Below are 8,404 nucleotides of genomic sequence, written 5' to 3'. Positions count from 1 at the left end.
GCTCGGTAAGCAGCAGAAGGGAGAGCGTGGGAAAGGAAGAGTATTCTGGTGCCAGGCATTCAGGCCCAGGCCTGCCTGGACTTCAGGCCACGCCTAAGCTGTGCCATAGCTCATTAGCAGGACCGAGGCATTAAGGCACGACATGTGGGTCAAACAGGGGCCAGTGCAGCCTCACGCTGCCCCCCTGTGCAGTCCCTGGGCCTTTGCATAGAAAGCAGCTTGTGCCGAGGGATGCACCTGCTGGCACGTTTCGGATGAGGCTGGGGTGGCTGGGAACAGAGAAGAGATGTGAACAGGGAGGACGGGCTTAACAGGGGAAGGAAGGCAGTGACCTCAAGGGATGGGATGGGGTTGGGTTAAGGTTGGGGGGGGGAAGGGCGTGATGAGGAGAAGGCTCAGAGTTGCGATAGTCCTTCTCCTGCTGGTGCCTGGCATCACTTCCCCCCCCCCCGTGCTGTAGTGCCAGCACACCCTCTGTAGCGGTTGGCTGCCCCTGGCAGCACTTCTTCATTTGCCCACTTCCGTGCCAGCAGCCCTTCCAGCACCAGCTCCCTTCCTCTGAGGAGGTGTACGTGTCTCAGCTGCCACCCCACTTTCCCCTGCCCAGTCTGGTTTGGTGCTCTACAGCCGCGCCTCTGGGCTCAGCAGTTTCTCTTGTGTGTCAGGAGGAAGAAGCTAGCCTGGATGCTTCAGCAGACCCACTGCCTCTCCTTACTGGGGCACCTCTACAGCCTGGAGGGCACATCAGCAGGACGGAGGTTCTCCCGCCTGGCAGCTCGCATGAAAGCCAACGTGGACAGGAGAATGGACTCCTCTCAGGAAGAAGACTCCCACCCCGACAACTGACTTTCCATCCCTGCTTTTCTCAGTGTGTCTTAGTAAAACATCTGTTTTCTTATGGTGGTGGTTGTCAGGCCTTGCCAGGGAAGGTTCAGGTTGGAACTAAGAAGCAAGTTCTTCTCAGAAAAGGAGAGCTTGCTCCCCCAGCAAGAGACGCGGGGCACTGAAGCAGGCCCGTCAGCACAAGCTGCCTTACCAGGGAGGCGGTCTGAAGGCTCCCTCGGAACCTGTGTGGGCACCTGGAGAGAGACAGCATGGGCAGTTTGGGACGGTGGAAGCTGCCATAGTGCAGAGCGAGCAGAGGAGGGGAGGGCCACGGTGGGGGGGCGTTCCAGAGTCCCCGCAGGGTCAGGTGGGCTGCTCCGTCCCGAGGCGTGCCCACATGGGCTCCGGGGTGCTGGCCCAGGTCCTTGCTGCGCTTGATCGTTGGGCTGCTCCTCGTTGTGAAACATGGGATTAGAAATTAGAGAGCGATGGATTAAGAATGAATATGTAGGCAACACTCCTTGCTTCATATGTGCTACTGAGATGGGGAAGATGCTAAAACTTCTCCGAATTAATATTTACAGAATCGCAGAATTTCTAGGTTGGAAGAGACCTCAAGATCATCGAGTCCAACCTCTGAGCTAACACTAACAGTCCTCCGCTAAATCATATCCCCAAGCTCTAAGCTAGATTCCCTTTTTGAGTGGGTTTGTGAAAATTCTGCCAAAGAAGGTCAAGGACTATCAAGAGGTTTCTGTTGTGAGCACTATTTTATGGGAGCCTAGGTGGGGTGGGTATTGGAAGAGGGTGTTGACTAGGGCACTGCCTAGGGTTAGGATTAAGGTTTTGAGAGAGAAAGGTCAAACTCTCTCTAGGACTAAGGTTGTGAAAGGGCTGCCAAAGGAAGTTGAGGGCTACCAAATGCTTCAGATGGGAACACTTTTTCATGGGAGCTCTTGCTAGGACGAATGTTTGACCTGGGAGCTGTCTTATCCCTGTCCTTATGTTTGGAAAGAAAGGAAGCACAGACTCCCCTTGTGACTGAAGTTGTGAGAGTGCTGCCAAAGCAAGTGGAGGGCTACCAAAAGATTCTGTTGTGAGCAATTTTTCTTGGGAGCACTAGGTGAAATGTTTCTTGGATCTAGGCAATGTCTAGGGCTAGGGTTAGGGTTTAGAGAGAGACAGAGAAAGTCCAGACTCCCATTGTGAGCAATTTCATTAAAAGGCTGCCAAAGGAAATCAAGGGCTACTAAATAAATTGCTTCCACTGCAAGCAGCATTTCATGGAAGTGCTGTGTGTGGTGTGTGTTGGACCTGGGCACTGTCTAGAGTTAGGCTTAGGGTTTGGAGAGAGAGAAAACACAGACTCCCATTGTTAGTGTGACTGTGAAGGGACTTTCAAAGGATGTCCCCAAGGTTGGGGACACAGCAGCACACATCTTGTGGTTGTGAGCTGAGTGCAGACCAGAGCCAGTCCCACTATGATATGCAAGCAGGGCTCTTGGAGCCTTGGGGCACGTGGGGCCCTGCTGTATGGGCAGCACTTTGGAATCAGTCAAAGTCCACAAATTGTTTTGTTTCACAGAAAGTTCAGAGTTAGGGTTAGGATTTGGAGACAGAGAGAGTACAGACTTCCGTTGTGAGTGAGTGTGTGAAAAGGCTGCTGTGAGAAACTAAGTTGTGTTTTTGCAGTAGAGAACTAGTTTTCTGTATTCAAAGGTAGTTGTGGAGTCATAACAAGGAGAAATGCAAAGTAGGTAAGTGGACAGTAGAAGGCCCCTCACTGTTCCAGAACAAGGTAGAAGCTTGAGAAAAATAGGATGAGCAGTGTGAGAATAGTAAAACAAAGATCACAAATTCTCAAAACATAAGAAAGGAGAAATTAAAGGGTTGGAAAAAAAAAAAAAAAAAGAAAGAAAGGAAAATTGTACATATATGCTATAGAGGAGTGTTGGGTAGCTTGTGAACCTGTAGTACTCAGTCAATGAGGAAACAGGGGAGGTGATCAGGCGTCGGGTAATAGGGAATAAAAGGTTATGATTTGTTTACTAAAATGCACTCTTAATTGACAGGACTTCCGCCATTCCAATCACAAATAAAATAGCTTTGCAGAAGATCCTGTCTGAAGAAAATTAATTGAGATTTTTCTCACACTGCCAAAGGAAGTAGAGATATACCATGAGATATAAAATGGCTTCTGTTGTAAATAACTTTTTGTGGGAGACCTAGGTGGAGTGGGAGTAGGATCTGTGTCACATTGAAAGGTGCCTATCAAAGTCAAACACTTGCCTGTTTAAGAGCCCTGCCAACAACTTTCACTGAGACAGTTTCACAAAGTTGAAAACTTCTAATAAGGTGACAGATGGGACTGGACTAGATGATCTTAGAGGTGTTTTCCAACCTGGATGATTCTATGATTCTATTTTCTATATGAGATTTGGAATTGTTTTTGATAAACACCCTTTCTGCAATAGCGCTCATATCTGATAACAGTGCTAGCAAAATGCTATCTCAGGTATTCCTCTCCAAAAGATGAAGGTGCAGAGCTTACCAACAAGGCATCCCTGTCTTGGTGGAGACGAAGGAGCCCAGCCTTTCACCTACCTCTTCCAGCTTTCCAATCTCTTCTTTCTCCCCCCAGCTCTTTTATGACATTCCTCTCACTTTATCAACTAATGCTAACACCAACGCTTTTTCCTAACACTAAAACCATTTCCTTTATATCCTTACATTATCTGTTCCCTTCCCTGGAGTGATGTCTAGCATGATTTGTGTGGAGAGTCAAATAGTAAAGATATGTATGTTTAGCATGTATTTCATTAAGATTCATTTTACAAATAATCAAATGAAAGGTTTCACTCCAGGCACCATGGCCTTCAAGATTCTCTTCTGCTGCCAGATAAGGACCATCCTCATATGGCAAGACACCGTCCCTCAGTAGCCTCTCATACCAAGCCTACAGACCTCCATCCACAACATCTGTATAAGAGAGAAGTGGAAGCAGGCTGCTCAACTCCCACCTTGCCCAAGGCCAGTGCTTATCAGAGACACTAGCAAGTCTGACTATTCTCTGCATCTACCTCCCGCGATTCCTCTCTCCCACTCCTTTACCCAAACCATTCACCTGCCCCAAGGATAATTCTCCCACACTGAGGACTGGGCATCACCTGTAATACCCAAACGGGAAATACTTAAAACTGCCACACCAGTCCCTCAAATAAATAACCTCTGTTTCAACATGGTGGTCATCACTTAACTTGCTCAGGTAGGCTCTGGTGCTGACATTCCACTTCATGCCCTGCTTTGCATCTTCACAGAATCACACAGAATCACAGAATTTCTAGGTTGGAAGAGACTTCAAGATCATCGAGTCCAACCTCTGACCTAACACTAACAGTTCCCACTAAACCATATCCCTAAGCTCTACATCTAAATGTCTTTTCAAGACTTCCAGGGATGGTGACTCCACCACTTCCCTGGGCAGCCTGTTCCAATGTCTAGCAACCCTTTCAGTAAAGAAGTTCTTCCTAAGATCCAACCTAAAACTCCCCTGGCGCAACTTTAGCCCATTCCCCCTCATCCTGTCACCAGGCACGTGGGAGAACAGACCAACCCCCACCTTGCTACAGCCTCCTTTGAGGTACCTGTAGAGAGCTTCCAAACAAGCAAAAACTATTTTCATGTAGTCACCAACTGTAGTGCCTTCTCTCCAACACTATACACTAGATCACCTTTACAGAGAACTCCACTGCATCCATTACCCTGTAGCACATGCCTCATCCCTCCACATCTGCAAAAACAATATAAAAAATCACCTGGACGCTGATCAATAGCTCAACTATTCTAGAGCTATTCTTGAATGAATAGCTCACTGGAAAAAGAGATGCAAACCTCCCTGGGCTGAAAAGTTATCCATATACCACTCATGAGTTTCAGCCTCATCAAAATTATGACTTTCTCAGGCTTTCTCAAAAACAAAACAAAACAACAACAAAACCAAGCTAAACCAAACCAAACCAACCAATAAACCATCCAACCAAAACCAAAAGCCAAAATATAAAATTAATCAGATAACTAGATTTATAAACATTTATAAACTTTATAATCCTTTGGGTCTGGTACTAGCTTGGTATACTGCTAATTACATCATTAGCTATATCCTATTTCATAGACCTCTGTTCCTTCTCCCCTGCCAGGAAGACTGTTTTCTAAAGTGCAGTGAGTAGGATTCTGATATATAAAAAATGAATATGTTATAAATGAAGTGCAAAGGGATGATGAAAGCTAGGTAATGTGAAAAGCAGACCAATTAGCCTGAAAAGAATTTGAAATCACTAGCAGTGAAAATCAGGGCAACAATTTTAACATAAGTGGCTGCATACTCTTTGCTTTTAACCTAGAGAAATGCTCTGAATTCTAATTAACTGGAGAAAAGCAATCCTGAAGTCATGCACCTTCATGAACATCATATTGAGTATGGAAATGAAACTGAGGTGAATATTGTAAAAGTTCACATGAAATGTGTTCATTAGTCCATAAATCACCCACCTTGACAAATATAGAAGAAGCATGAGATGTAATTTAATATTGTCTTAGGTCTCAAGAGAAATAAGTTACATGACTACTGAGTGACATACTAACTGTTAACATGAAATACGAAATGAAGGGACCATAATTTGATGGCCTGTTATATTCACAGAGAGGTAGATATTAGTGCTATGGACTTCAGGGTGCTTGTAACATCATATGTAAGCCCACAATGACTACCTGTGTGACGGTTTGGAGGGTAAGAGCCATGCTGCCAGGCTGTTGTATATGGGGCCCTGAGGTTGCTTGCGGAGGGCAGAGGCAGCCTTGCTGCACCAGCTGCTCCTGCCTCCTTGGAAGGGCTGTGGAGCTCACTGTGGCCTGGGGGGACAGTGGGAGCCGTGGGGCTCCCGTGGCAAGAGAGGAGCGCAGCAGGTCTCTTCTGCTGCCCACTGGGATGAGGGAGGCCCCAGTGGACTGCAGGCTGGCAGACGTGCCTCCAGGCAACAGGAAGGGCTGGAAGGACTTTGCAGGGAATTACAGGCCCGTCAGCCTGATGTCAGTATCAGGGCAGGTTACAGAGCTGTGTTTGGGATTTAGTATGAGACTAACGTTGGTATCACCCTGATGTTTTAATTGTTGCAGAGCAGTTCTTACACTAAGCCAAGGACTTCTCAGGTTCTTGCTCCGTCCTGCCAGCAGGCAGGCTGGGGTGAAGAAGAAGCTGGGAGGGGACAAACCCAGGACAGCTGACCCAAATTGGCCAAAGGGCTAATCCACACCATATGGCATCATGCTGAACAATTATATGGGGGGCTGGACAGGGTGGGGGGTCTGGCTGCTTAGGGATAGCCTGGGCATCAGTCAGCGGGTGCATTGTACATCACTTGTTTGTACACAGTATTATTAGTTTTCCTTTCCTTTCCTTTCCTTTCCTTTCCTTTCCTTTCCTTTCCTTTCCTTTCCTTTCCTTTCCTTTCCTTTCCTTTCCTTTCCTTTCCTTTCCTTTCCTTTCCTTTCCTTTCCTTTCCTTTCCTTTCCTTTCCTTCCTTCTTTCCTTCCTTCTTCCTCTCTTCCTTCCTTCCTTCCTTCCTTCCTTCCTTCCTTCCTTCCTTCCTTCCTTCCTTCCTTCCTTCCTTCCTTCCTTCCTTCCTTCCTTCCTTCCTTCCTCTCTCTCTCTCTCTCTCTCTCATTCTCTCTTCCTCTTCCTCTTCCTCTTCCTCTTCCTCTTCCTCTTCCTCTCTTTTCCCCTTTATATTCCTTGTATCTTGCAGTTCACTCTCATTCCTTGTCAAGTTAGAACAGTTGGACCTTGGTGCTAATGACCTGGAATTACTGGTAGGTGAGGCATGGTGGGGAGGGAATATGGGTGGTTGGTAGGGGTAGCATCTGTACCTTTTTGGAAGTGTTTCTTGTTTTGTTTTGTTTTGTTTCGTTTTGTCTGAAATGCAAAGAAGTAGACCCTCAGGTTGTTTGGGAAGATTCTGATCTGCCCAGGATGGCCTAGTCATTGTTCCCAGTGTAATGTTTTCTTTGCGTGTTGGCCCTGTTTCACTTTCTACTACACTTATACACACCTTGCTCTGCTTTTTCCAAGCCCCTTTGCTCTGAGGCATTCTTTGTTGCTATCTAGCTGCCTAAAGATCTTTCCTTTCCAATGAAATTCTTGTCTGGTACTTTATTTCTCTGCTGTGTTTCACTGCCACCAGCTGTCGTTTTTCACTTCTGCTGGGCTGACTTTCTGCATTTCCCTTCGTAATTTATTTTCTCCTTTAGAAAGTACAGGACCATTCCATGTTGTTCCTGACAGTGATGTCAGCCTAGCATGTGGTGGGTGCCTCCATGGAGGGCTCTGAACCCAAGCCTAAACCTAAGTACGCTGAGAGCCAGTGCATAATCTTGAATTACAGCTCGTCTTGACACTGGGGGAAATCCAGTGATATTTACCTTTGCAGTTGTGGATCAAGTTGTTACTGAACCCTGTTCTTAATGTTCTGAAATGCTTTTTGGCAGAAAGCCAACTAAAATGGGAGACAGAAGAGATTTTGCAGCTTCCTATGCACAAAGCTGCAGCCTGCTTGTGAGAACAGTTGGCTGATGCTTGAACAGCACTCGAGTGGTGCTTTAACTCCTAAACCAAACACTCATCAGTGTGTGTTGTGTTTACAGGTAACAAAAGGAGCAATACTATGAACACGTCTACCATTGCTGATAGCGCTGCTATATCATGTTGGGATTGTCAGTGTTAACCAAAAGCTTTTATTCATGTCTGGGAGGAGGGGGAGAAAGACACATTTCTACTGTGGGTCCAGCATTTCCAAAACCTTGCTACTGGACAGTCCTTCCTGTTGTCTTCCATGTTTCCTGTTGGGAGCTTCCGCAGCCAGTATGCTAACCCAGACACTTCCAAACATATTTGCTGCAGTATTGTGGCACACCAAAATGTTAGTTTCATAAACCATTTGGTGAATGGTTGTAGGAGGTGTGAAAGCAGTAACATCGAGTTTTGCAGAGTTTTAGTGTGATTTGGAATATCCTAGAGCAGTTTCTCCCCTGGAAAGGACTGACACTGCTACTGCTGTGACACTGCTACTGCCCTGCTCTGTTACAGCCAGATAACTCTGGGAGTGCTACCAAACTTGTGCGAGCTTTGGTTAGACCAGAATGAAGTCCTGTACCCAGCTGCACACTGTAATAGCAGAGAAGTCCACATCAGATTCTGTGACGTTTTGTTCATGTCCAGCTTGGGCTCTAGTGGTCTGATAAAACATGTCATTTGAACTGATTCAATCTTGAGGTATGACACGTATTCCTCTGATTGTTAAATGTCATGCTCTGCATGAGTGCTTTTTCTTCGGTAGGGCCTACAGCGCAGAGAAACCCCTCATCCCAGTGAGCTGAAGGTTATGAAGAAAGTTGTTGAAGTTCCGTGCAATGAGGTACATGCTGCAAAACCTGGCACAGACCTGAATTCACCTAAGTCAGAAGCGAGCGCTGTTCACTAAGAAATGGATAACTGTACAGAACATGTTGCAGATGGGGGAAATGGAGA

This window comes from Aythya marila (genome assembly GCF_965140915.1).
Source record: "Aythya marila genome assembly, chromosome: Z".
Taxonomy (NCBI): domain Eukaryota; kingdom Metazoa; phylum Chordata; class Aves; order Anseriformes; family Anatidae; genus Aythya; species Aythya marila.
This window is presented reverse-complemented; position numbering follows the sequence as displayed.